The sequence below is a fragment of the Poromitra crassiceps genome, assembly GCF_964638095.1.
Source record: "Poromitra crassiceps genome assembly, contig: HAP1_SCAFFOLD_72, whole genome shotgun sequence".
In the NCBI taxonomy this organism is placed as follows: Eukaryota; Metazoa; Chordata; class Actinopteri; order Beryciformes; family Melamphaidae; genus Poromitra; species Poromitra crassiceps.
In genome coordinates this window covers 79,134-92,743 of record NW_028152252.1, presented here as the reverse complement: position 1 = coordinate 92,743, position 13,610 = coordinate 79,134, and positions in this window count along the sequence as shown.

Here is a 13,610-nt window from a genome sequence, read left to right as displayed (position 1 = left end):
TAGTGATGACAGGAAATAAAGAAGCTGTACTCATTTCAGGAAGTAGTGGACTTGTGCATGTAGCCCATTGTCTCTTTACACTATGAAGGGGGAACTTAGTCAGATAAAATGATCAGAAGGTAAGAAAGCCATGGATGGATACTGCAAGGGGATTTTGGAGTTTGACTTCAGAGGTATGAGAATAAGATGAAGCAAAACGTAGGAAAGCATAATGGTAACATTGGTACAGTATATATTGTAATTCCACAATATATCCCCAGAAGAGATGGGTATACTCATGGTGCACCGTTGGGAACATCACAAAATGATTTTCAACAACACAAAAGTTTCTAATTCAGTAAACACTTCTAATCTTAATGAAATAACGTGAAGAAGGAAAATAAAGACCACGTGTTGGTGTCACAGTTTTGGACTCAAGTAGAGGTTGTGAGTGAAAGAAGCTGAGAGCAGCTGATGTATACGGCTGTTCATTGACACTTCACTGTATTACTGCTACACTACGCACCATCAGCCATCTTCTGAAGGTCCTTGAAGATGCGAAGGTGGTGAGCCAGGTCTGTGGCCAGAATGATGTCCCTCATCAAATCCAACATGCGCTGGTAGTCCTGAAAAATAACGAAAATAATATGAATATCCACATAAAGTGATATTATTTATAGTGAATTAAATCTATCTGTGAGAGAGAGAGAGAGAGAGAGAGAGAGAGAGAGAGAGTGAGAGAGAGAGATGTTTGGGTAATGTGTGGAGGGCAGACCTCTCACCTTCATGGGTGTTCAGAATGGCGATGGCCTGGGCAAAGTGCTGTCTGTCTCTATCATAAATAGAACATGAGAGGAAAATGTATGAATACATTTGAAGTGGGTGTTTTTCAAGGAATACTGATGCAACACAATGTAAGACACATGGGCCATTCAAAAGACTGCCAGAGCCTGAACTCAAAAGTACTGTATAGACCAAATCACCTGGATGTTTACATTTACTTCCGGGTACCCCTGGGTCCACACATTATAATGGCGGTGGACGGCACAAACTGACGTGTTGAAGACAAAAACAGACAAAGAAGACAAAAATGGTTCGTCCGTGTTGTGTTGTTGTTTAATATCATTCATAACAACACTTTCACTAACGACCAGACTAGCTAATTTACCTGTTGGACCAGACCAGAGTAGACTTGACGCTAAATTAAATTAACGTGGCGTCAGTAGCTCTGTTTGTAACGTTAACGTAACCTCGCGTCACCAGGCTCTTCTACGTTAATGAGTCTGCAAAACAGCGAGTTTGACAGACAAACAAACATTATTAGCTAGCTAACACTACATAAAACAAACACAGAAGAAAGGCTAGATACGTCGGACAAGCATGTTTACCAACCGTTTAACCATTTAAATTGAAAGTAGTCGGCCGAAAACAACGAGAGGGTTTGACAGCATTTATTTGACAACACGCACATTTAAACCTGCCGCCTTCCCCAAGTGGTACCCGGAAGTAAATTTGTTTACATGGTGACGTCACGGTGATTTGGTCTATTACAGGGACGCCGAGTTTGATGTTTGGCCACTAGGTGTCGCACTAACAACAAGACTGGCTCTCAGCCTGTGAAGTGGGTTAACTATGAACCTATCAACTCCTGTCAAAGATCATCATATATGTTTATATTATATATGTATGCATGTATGTATGTGTGTGTGTGTGTGTGTGTGTGTGTGTGTGTGTATATATATCATATATATATATATATATATATATATATATATATATATATATATATATATATATATATATATATATTAACATTTATTTATTATGTCAGCTTAGAAACATGAGAAAACTGGGTAGAAACGACAAAAACAAATAAACAGACATAAGGGTTAAAAACATACATACGATTAGAGCTAAAAGTAAGTAAAAGTGCATGTGGCAACGTGCAAATATGACAGTGTGTGAAAGTCTTTCATTGTTTGTTTGGAATACGGACGGCTGTTGGGATGAAGGAGCTCCAATAAGTGAAACGCTAAGTTGTGACTTTACCTCCATCACAGAGCAGCCAGGACAGATTGCTGAAAACACAAATAGACACAAATGACACAATCCTTAATGTACTATTTCAAATGAAACCCTGTCCTGAATAGCCCTGTATTGTGTTAGGCTACTAGTCTAGAACCTGTCACCTCTGTTACAAACCTTTAAGAAATCGAGAAAACAGGTTGTTAAAATGATGATTGGCCGTTGTAGTTAAATGATATGTGAATGATATGTAAATGATGTGTGCGCTGGAGCTTATGCATTAGCAGCCATTTACACCTGGCGTTAACATGTGTTTTCTGTGATCAGATTGCAATCACATTGTGTTTTATCACTTGAAATGCCAGGTGTAAACACCCCCAAAACGCATTGAAGGATTGCAATCTGATCGGCCAAACCACCTCCGGAGGTGGTCAGGGATGCATTGTGTACACATTGAACACAAGTGTAAATGCAATGTGTCCTCTCAATCTGGATACAGCAACTTTATGCGGATTGAGAGGACAACAATTTCTGCAGTCAGATTGCAATCAGATTGCAGAAAACACATGTTAGCGCCAGGTGTAAATGGAATCAGGTTGAAGTGATCAAATACAATCTGATCACAGAAAACGCATGTTAGCGCCAGGTGTAAATGGCCTCTAAATGGCCTCATAGAGCACAGAGGAACACTTAATATATTACACATATAGGTCTGGGTATTGGCAAGGACCTCACGATACGATACGTATCACGATACATGGGTCGCGATACGATTGTATCACGATACATTGCGATACAATACATATTGCGATATATTGCAATACTCTACATAATTTACTGAAAATTTAAATATAGAGCTAAAAATACAACACGCTGTACACCACCCAGGTAGTGTAATAATATGTACATCACTTTATATTGATAACTGATAAGTGGACAAATTGAGTCAAAACTACCGAGTGTTGAGTGTCTTACTGAAGGCACTGAAATAAAAAGTATTCTTATTATATTACTGAACACACGGCCGTGCAAAAAAATAGATATGGTATATTTTTCTGAAATATCGATACAGTATTGCGGCAAAATGTATCGTGTCCGGAAGTTGCATTATTTTGGATTAAAATTGAAGAATGGATTTCTGTTTACAGCACACATTTTTATAGCTGTCCTCTAACCAATGCTCAACAGGTTATGAACTCAATAGATGGGTTTCTGTGCAACGTCATCACACACCCTTTCATCCATGCTGCAACCAGCCTCAGCCTCCAACCTGGGACCTCAAGTCCTCCTCTGCCCAGAGCAGCTCCACCCTTTCATCCATGCTGCAACCAGCCTCAGCCTCCAACCTGGGACCTCAAGTCCTCCTCTGCCCAGAGCGGCTCCACCCTTTCATCCATGCTGCAACCAGCCTCAGCCTCCACAAGCCAAGCTCACTCTTCTCTGCACATTCTGGCCAGAGAGCCCATTGTAAATACTTGGACTCTCAGTAAAATACCTTGTCTGCTATTTTGTTTGTTTTTGCCCGGTCTGCCTAGTCACGACAAGATGATGGTCTTAGTAGCTCATTTCACTTCTTCTAAGATGTGTCTAAATAATTGCATCATTAATGGGATACAATGGTTATAAAACTCTGGCAAACCCTCAGCTTCGCTCATGGCTGCTCCAGCTCCAAAACATGTCAACATGGCAGTGCTTGTAGACACCAACGTTTGGCTTCAAAACGGCCCTTCAGAAACCTACATGTATGGGTGATGTCACACTCACTACGTCCACTTTTCTTTACAATCGATGCTTTAACCAAAAGGCTTGCCATCCTGTTCACTCTTTCCCTATGAAAAATGCTGCTAAACTGCTGTAATTCTCCCCTCAGTGTCAAGCCTTCATAGCCCTGTCACCAGCCTGCAGTGCGCATGTGTGGGTCTCATACCTCGTGACAGTCCTGCTGAAACCTCTGGAGCTCCCACATGTCGTTGAGTTTCTCCAGCCATTGCTGGGCCAGTTCTGGTTCCCCCTGAGAGAGGGACAGACAGACAGACAGACAGGCAGACAGACAGACAGACAGACAGACAGACAGACAGACAGACAGACAGACAGACAGGCAGACAGGCAGACAGACAGGCAGACAGACAGACAGGCAGACAGACAGACAGACAGACAGACAGGGGACTTAGTTCAAAGGTAAAATAACTAAGATCTATACTGTCCCATAGCACTAAATTGTACCTGTACTGTATAAGATGGGGTTGTTGATCAGCTGCTCTGACAGCTCTCTGGCTTTCAAAACTCACTTTCCAGCATGTTCTCTGTTTTTGGAATAAAAAGTCAGCATCCATTTTACTTACAACCTAATGATATTTTGAAATTGTTCTAATGAGCATCCTCATCTCTATTGTGACAATGTGATTTTATCATTTATCCAACAGAAAAGGTGGGAAATCATATAATGCATGAAATAAGATATTTATTTGCTATAAATCATGTCACTATTTACTATTTATAGCAAATAACTACTTTTTTGTGCATTAGGCTACCGTACATGGTTTACCATCTTCTTTAGAGACCCCATTGGTAACTGATTTGCACTGCCTTTTTTTATATGGGTCACTTGGCACATGTAGTGAATTAAAGTGAAAAATGTGAATTTATATTTCTGAAAATTAGCTACTTTACAAAACTAATCCAAGTTGTTAAAACTTTGTGTCACATGGTGTCAGAAGCTCACATGAATTGAAAAATGTAACTGAAAAACCTCAAATCCACAAAATCACTATGTAAAAAAGGCTGTAGTCTGGCGCTGTGCTGCAATTATGGTCTCAGATGGAATTGGTTGACGTTTGTCAAAAATGATCAGTACCTGCACATACCCACAGACAACATACTGTAGGTCAGTGGTCTTCAACAGGGAGTTCCGCCAATTTTTGTCAAAGTAGTTTGTGAAAAAAAACAATATTAAAAAAATAAAATAATACTGAGCAGCCTAATATTGAGTAAACTCAGCATTAATAGGCAATAATAAGCTACTTTTGACAAAAATGATCTATAAAGCAAATCTGATTAATCTACAGTATGTTCGAAACGGATTGTTTACTCCTTGCTTTTTTAATGTAATCTATTAATAAAAAGAAGTGTCAAACCCTGATATCCTCATGTGCGCTGGATTATAAATGTTATTATAAAACGGCTCTCTCAAATCAAGCAATCTGATTGGTTCACAGCCATTGTATAATTCCAGTAACCGAGTTCAATAACCCATGGCCATGGGTTATTGGTTGCCATGGCAACTGTGGCAACTCTGATTCAATCCAAGACACATAAAACAGTTTTAAACGCCGAAGCGTTGTTTTATTCACCAAAATGAAAACTCTTCCCTTATCGGGGTATGTCCATGAAATATATATAACTAAAGTAGGCTGGGTTAGCCTGGGGCCAGTGAGGGGGTTTGCTCCCCACCACGTAGCCAGGGCTCCGTTCCTCGTTTAAGTGCTCCCGTAACGTGCCTGTGGACGAGAGGAGAGAGGGTCTGTCAGGCAACATCATTTTATGACACGATAATGTTTAGGGAGAGGAGTGGAAATCTGACTTACCGCCCGACAGCAAGGAGCGCTTCCACCTGGAGGAAAACCGGCCACACAGTGAGCTTCAGAGCGGCGTCTGTTTTTCTAGGGCCACTGATTGGGGATCTGTTCCAGCCGGGCGCTCTGTTCCTACCAGCGCCCGGCTGCTAGCGGTCCCACTGATTCAGGACATAATTGGGGAAGTACCTATCAGTGATGACGCGTCCCAGACAGCGTTTCTGTTGGGATCCCCCTGCTCTGACGTCACTGTGGTGGCTGGCTGTCCTCCTGCTCTCACCTGTCAGGGGGTAGGCTGACGAGACTCCACACATCCTCCCCCTAAGCTCGCTGCCAGTGCGGGGAGCTTCACTTTCCCCTGCTTCATCTCGGCGTGACATGGCGTCTGCGTGTGGTATCTCTCTTCCTGGTTTGTGTTCCACTTTGAACTTATAGTTCTGAAGTTCCAAGAACCACCGCGTTACCCGCTCATTTTTATCCTTGTTCGTCGCCATCCATTTTAGGGGGGCGTGGTCCGTGATGAGGGTGAATACCCTGCCCCATAGGTAGTAGCGTAGGTAGTGAATGGCCCACTTCACCGCCAGGCATTCCTTCTCTACGGTTGAGTAGTTTCTCTCATGTTTAAGCAATTTTCTACTTATAAAGGTAACGGGGTGTTCATCCCCATCTATTACCTGCGCCAGCACTGCTCCTATTCCTGTTCCTGAGGCGTCTGTGTGTAGGATGAATGGCTTAGCGAAGTCTGGGGCTATCAGCACCGGCTCTCGGCAGAGCGCCTCCTTTAGGGCACAGAATGCGGCGTTTGTTTCCTCCGTCCATTTGACATGGTGGGGCAGCTTCTGGCGCGTTAAGTCATACAACGGGGCTGCTATGGTGGCAAAATTTTTTACAAATTTTAAATAATATGCCATCAGGCCCAGGAAGGATTTTACTTGTTTTTTCGTCCTGGGCTGGGGCCAATTTTGTATCCTCTCCACTTTGGTTATTTGGGGTTTTACGCACCCCCGGCCTATGGTGTATCCCAGGTAGTTTGTCTCTGTCCATGCCAATTTACATTTCTTGGCGTTGGCGGTGAGTCCGGCTCGGCGGAGGGCTCCCAGCACCGCTTCCAGCTGTGTCATGTGCTGCTCCCAGCTGCTGCTGTGTATGACGATATCGTCTAGATATGCCGCCGCATAAGCGCGATGGGGCCGGAGGACTCTGTCCATCAGTCGCTGAAATGTGGCCGGGGCGCCGTGTACTCCAAAGGGGAGGACGCGGTATTGAAATAGGCCGTCGGGGGTCGCGAATGCGGTTTTGGCTCTCGCCCGTCTGGTTAGGGGTACCTGCCAATAGCCTTTGGTGAGGTCCAGGGTGCTCACGAATCGAGCGGGCCCCAGCCGCTCGATTAATTCATCTACCCTTGGCATCGGGTATGCGTCAAAAGTGGATATTTCATTCAGTTTTCTAAAATCATTGCAAAACCGAAGCGTCCCGTCTGGCTTCGGCACAATGACAATGGGGCTGGACCAGGGGCTGTGGGACTCTTCTATTACGCCCAACTCGAGCATTTTCTTCACTTCGCCCCGGATGGCTTCTCTCCGGGCCTCGGGGATGCGGTAGGGCCGCTGTCGCACCACTTTTCCCGGCGTCGTCTCAATGTCGTGTTGGATAGCGTGTGTCCGTCCTGGCAGCTCGGAGAAAACATCATGACTCCTTCCTAGGAGTTCCTTGAGATCTTGTCGTTGCTCTGGCCCCAGGTCCTGTCCGATGTCCACGGGGATCGTCTGCGGTGGCCTGGGTTGTGCGAGGGTGAGGAGGGCTAGGGGGCCGGGTCTCTCGGCGTCGTGCCATGGCTTCAGAATGTTTATGTGGTATATCTGGTGGCCTTTCCTCCTCCCCGGCTGACAGACCCGGTAATTCACTGGCCCGACCTTCTCGGTTACTTCAAATGGTCCCTGCCATTTTGCCAGGAATTTGCAGTCATGGCTGGGCACCAGCACCAGGACCTTCTCTCCTACCTGGAACTGCCGGGGTTTGGCTCCCCTGTTATAGGTGCGCGCCTGGGCTGCCTGGGCTTCCTCCATGTGACTCCGTACCAGTGGCCAGACCTTTTTTGCTCTCTCCTGGAGCCGCTCCACATGTTCGATAACATTCCGGAGGGGGGAGGGCTGGCTTTCCCAGGCCTCCTTGGCCAGGTCGAGTAGGCCACGGGGGTTTCGGCCGTAGAGGAGTTCGAACGGTGAGTATCCGGTGGAGGCCTGTGGCACCTCCCGTATGGCGAACAGCACGTATGGGAGGAGTTGGTCCCAATCTTTTCCGTCCACGTCAATCAGTTTTTTTAGCATCTTTTTCAGGGTTTGGTTGAATCTCTCGACAAGTCCATCGGTCTGGGGGTGATAAACAGAAGTTCTGATACGGGTGATTTTCAGCCATTTGTATAACGCCGTCATTACTCTGGACATAAAACAGGACCCTTGGTCTGTGAGTACCTGCTCCGCTATTCCCACTCTGCTAAATAGCAGGAACAGTTCTCGAGCGACATTTTTGGCATTAGCGGTGCGTAAAGGTATTGCCTCAGGGTAACGAGTAGCATAATCCACTATTACCAGTATGTATCGGTGTCCTCGGCTGGACTTCGGGAGAGGCCCCACGATATCCATGGCCAGCCTGGAGAACGGGACCTCGATGATTGGCAGTGGAATCAGTGGGTTCCGGTACATTGGCCGGGGTGCCGTTTTCTGGCACTCGCCACAACAACGACAGAACAGTTCAATGGCTTTCTTTATGCCGGGCCAATAGAATCTGCGTAGCACTCTATCATACGTTTTTTGGACCCCTAAGTGGGCCCCCAGTTGGTGAGTGTGGGCCAAATACAACACTCTGGATACGTATGTTTTTGGTACTAACAATTGTTCTATTAAATCCCCCCCCGGAGTTTTGGCGACTCGATACAACAACCCATGTTTAACAATAAACTGTGGAAAGTTTTGTCTCACCCCGGAACAGTGCTGGCCATCGATGCCAGCGACGGCGCGGCGGCCGGCTTCCAAATTCGGATCGGCCCACTGGGCCGAGGCAAACTCTCCGCGGCCCGGAGGTCCAGGGTCGTCCGGGAGCGGAAACTCCGCGAAAGGGTCCTCGTCGAGAGGAGGCGTGTCCGACTCGGCTGGCCGGGTTGGACCGTCTTCCGCGGCTGATGTTTCGGACTGCGGTCCGTCTGATCCCGGCCGGAAGGCGGGGCAGGCCAGGCGCGGCCGGGCCATCCTTTTTCCCCTCGGTTTCTCTCGTCGGGGCTTCTCCGGCCGACGACCGTGACTCCAGTACCGGCTGAATAGGGGGCAGTCGGTGCCTATCAGGAGCGGGACCGGGAGGTTGGGCACCACGCCGGCGGCTACTTTTACGTCGCCTTTCGGGGTCTGGACCCGTATATAACTGACCGGATAGCTCTTCACGTCCCCGTGGACGCACCTCACCGGCATTGTCTCTGTAGTGAGGACCTCCACGAGGTCAGCCCGCACGAGCGTCACCACACTACCGGAGTCTAGGAGGGCGTGGGTGTCGATGCGGCCCACCCGGACCGGCAGTGTCGCCTGCTGGCTAGGGGCTCCTCCGGTGTGGAGGGAGGGCCGTGGTTCGTCTCCGGCGGCGGAAGGCATCGACACATCCCGGTCGGGGCAGGACCAGGAGAGGTGGTCCTCTTGTCCGCAGACATAGCACCTCCTCAGCTGCCGACTCACTCGGTCGGCCTGGGCACGAGGGTCCCTCTGGGTCGGGGGCTGTAGCGGCGGTGGCCGGCGTCGGCTGTCTCGGCTGGGTCTGTCGGCTATGGCGGGCTTTCGGAGGGGCTCGTTCTGCGTGTGGCGCATCATGTCGGCGCTGACTTGGTGGTTCTCTAGCAAGGCCACCAATGCGTTCAGCGATGAGGGGCTCACCTGGGCAGCATATTTTCGGGCGTCGGGCGGCAAGGAGCGGATACATCTGTCTATTACTAGGCGTTCTATCCACGGGGGCTCCCCGGTGGAGGTGAGCCAACTCTGGGTGAGCCTCAGCAAATCGGCGACTTGGGAGCGGGGCGGTTGGTCCGGGGTGTACCTCCAGCCATGGTACCTTTGTGCGCGAGCAGGAAGGCTGTAGCCGTAACTGGCGAGGATGGCGGTGCGCAGCTTCACAAAGTCGCGGGCCTCTCCCATGGACATGTCCCGGCAAACCCTCTGTGCCTGGCCCGTGAGGAAGGGCGCGATGATGCCTCCCCAGTGGGCTGCGGGCCATCCCTCTCGCACCGCCGTTCTTTCGAAGAGCTCCATGTATGCCTCGATATCATCGTCGGGGGTCTGCTTAGTGAGGACATCTCCTGGAGCCCGGGAAGTCGAGCCGTCTTTCTCTATTTTTTTTATCAGTTCGTGTACCGCCTGCTGTAGGTCAGTTTGGCTTTGGATTAGGGCCACCAGAGCCTGTGCTTGCTCCATGGTGCGTGCGGTTGGCGTTGAATCAGAGTGCCTGCATTCTCCACCACTTGTGGCAACTCTGATTCAATCCAAGACACATAAAACAGTTTTAAACGCCGAAGCGTTGTTTTATTCACCAAAATGAAAACTCTTCCCTTATCGGGGTATGTCCATGAAATATATATAACTAAAGTAGGCTGGGTTAGCCTGGGGCCAGTGAGGGGGTTTGCTCCCCACCACGTAGCCAGGGCTCCGTTCCTCGTTTAAGTGCTCCCGTAACGTGCCTGTGGACGAGAGGAGAGAGGGTCTGTCAGGCAACATCATTTTATGACACGATAATGTTTAGGGAGAGGAGTGGAAATCTGACTTACCGCCCGACAGCAAGGAGCGCTTCCACCTGGAGGAAAACCGGCCACACAGTGAGCTTCAGAGCGGCGTCTGTTTTTCTAGGGCCACTGATTGGGGATCTGTTCCAGCCGGGCGCTCTGTTCCTACCAGCGCCCGGCTGCTAGCGGTCCCACTGATTCAGGACATAATTGGGGAAGTACCTATCAGTGATGACGCGTCCCAGACAGCGTTTCTGTTGGGATCCCCCTGCTCTGACGTCACTGTGGTGGCTGGCTGTCCTCCTGCTCTCACCTGTCAGGGGGTAGGCTGACGAGACTCCACACAACTCTCTTACTAAGAGAGTAATAATAAGGCTTACCTCAAATGACAACGTAGAAAAAAAAATGGCGGAGACAGCTGTCAGATCCTTGTGAATCGATCTTCGCTTATAACTTTACTAATACTTCGCAGAAAATGATGTTTTGTACAAGAATAGATGCGGGCTAATGTCTTCTTTGCAAAAGAAAGGCTGTTAACCCCGCATTTAACCCCGTAACGTTAGTTGGTGTCGGCTTTGCAGAAAGCATTCAGCTTCTCAGCAAGCGCTGAGAATGCAACGCTGCGCTGGAGCTGCCTGTCGGGGATTCCAGAAAGCTCTCAGCTACTCAGCAAGCGCCAGGATTGGCCAATGTCAACTTCAGTCTCCAGAACGATCCAATCAAATCACCCGCATGTTCTTGCGGTCCCGCCTTACAGTAGTGTTTCAACTGACTCTATCAGAATGACATGCCAGTCGGAGTCGGACTTATAGTATTATTATTATTATTATATTATCATACTTGGAAACCGTTTTATAAAAGCAATATAGCACTCGAGCTGCGTGTGTTGTGGAATATATCCCCCTGATCAGCTGTTATCCCACGAGGCCGCAGGCCGAGTGGGATATATTCTTCACAACACACTGGCTCTCATGCTATATTGCTTAATTATAGGCCACACCTAAAATGTAACAATTTTATTTCAAATCGTAGGGGGTCCCTCAGTTTCGCTGTCAACCAAGGGGTACTTGGGCTGAAAAAGGTTGAAGACCCCTACTGTTTATCAAAGCACCTCACATAATATATTGTGTTGTTAATTGAATTCAAAAACCATATGGCTTTCCATATTGCTATTGCAAACGCACACCAAAGCCTACCCTACCCCCCATATACCTACATAAACACCCCAACCCCCACTGCAGCACACACACACACGCACGCACCCACGCACGCACGCACCCCCACACACACACACACACACACGCACACACACACACACGCACCCACACACACACACACACACACGCACACACACGCACACACACGCACCCACACACGCACCCACACACACACACACACGCACCCACACACACACACACACACACACACGCACACACAAAGCGGTCAAAGCGGAGACCTCAACCCTTGAATGAAGTCTGCACTGCCCATAACAATAAATAAAATAGTTTTTATTTTATTTTGCTGGATATTGAAATATTCCCTTACTGATAAAGGCCTGACCAATTTGGATGCAACATTTTGAAGCTTTGTCATACTATTCAACTTTTCAATACTTTTTGATAAATCAAAGATTTTGCGGTGCAAAGCCTCATGTTTTGCTCCAACTTGCTCACTATCCAACTTAATGATGATGACACATCCTCCTTTCCATGTGTTTTCTGCATGCAGGCCAGTCGTACCTGTTGGCGAGCGTGTCGACGCGCTCCCTGATGCGTTGGGAGTAGATGTTGCTCTGGCTGATCAGGCTCTCCCCGGCCTCCATCACAGCCTTGATGCGGTGCAGGTTGAGCTCCATGGTGGTGGTGAAGTCCTTGTGTTTCTTCATGGTGGCTTCCACTGTGGTGGGCAGCTCCACGTGGGCCAGGGCCGATTCCTGGAGGAGCAAGGTCAGGGAAAACATACAGTTAAGGTATGGAGATCATTCCCTGCCTACTAGTCTCACTTGCCAGACTATCTCCACACTTCATTTGGTGCTGTACCAGTGCAGGAGAGAGTCTGGCTGAACTCACTCTCATTCTGGTAGAGCGGGAAAAGAAAATGCTCTGTTATCTTTAGAACAGCCACTGAAAGTACCAAGCAGGCCTGCTTTATTGGACATCCAAATCTTCGTCAAGACTTTGTCATTTTCTGTGTAGGTTGCTAGCTTGCTAGCTAGCATTGTTGTTGTTGTTTCACAGCAGCAGAGGCATTTGAGAGCGGACAGGCAGGGAATGGAAAGGGATTTCCCTTCGCTCCGACTGAAATGGTCAGAGCCAATGGCAGAGCTTATACCTGCAGCTTGCTTCTCAGCATTGATTCAGACTATCTGCCTACCAACACGAGGGTCTCAGGTTCGAGCCCGTGTTACCTCCGGCTTGGTCGGGCGTCCATACAGGCACTGAAATAAGGACATAGATATGTACTGATCCTTGTACTGTAAGTTTGGGGAATGTTTTGGCATCAAAATACTCAAAGTGGAATATATAGCGTAAAGAATTGATGCAAAATATCGGTTTTCAGTCGGTTGAAGAGATCATACACATAAACTCTCTCTCACAAAACACACTGCCAAGAGTTTAATTAGCTATAACTACTTGTCCAGAAGATTTTAAACACGATTTCAGACGGAAGCCCGTCTTTATTGTCACACGAACACTACAACACACTCATGCTGACGGTGGCCGGTAAAATTTGTCCTCTGCATTTGACCCATCCTGGCTTGTCCTTTCCTCCGAGGGGCAGGCCAGGAGCAGTGGTCGCTTTTTCTTTCCAGCGCCCGGGGACCAACTTCGGATGTTGTCGTCACTGGTCGGATGACGATCTTCTGCATGTTTTTAGTGGGGGGTTATGTACGGAGGAACCCCCTGGGGGGTACGGCGAGAACATGCAAACTCCACACAGAAAGGCCCTTTCGACGAGATGTCCACCTGGGCAGTAGGCACTGAAGATATGGGGGGGGTCACAACTCCAGCATCCACAGCGTCCCAGGCGAGAATTTAACTCAGGACCTTCTAGCTGTGAGGCGACAGCGCTACCGACTGCGCCACCGTACTCCCGGTAAGACTGATTGCCATGGTGATAACGCTGGTTCTGCATTTGGCCTTCCAGGCTAATGTGAAGAGCTGGGTCCCTGGTAGAGATTGGTTAGCAAACCTAAAGAGACACATGCCCTGGCAGGCAAGCACGAGACACACACACACAGACACACAGACACACACACACACACACACACACACACACAC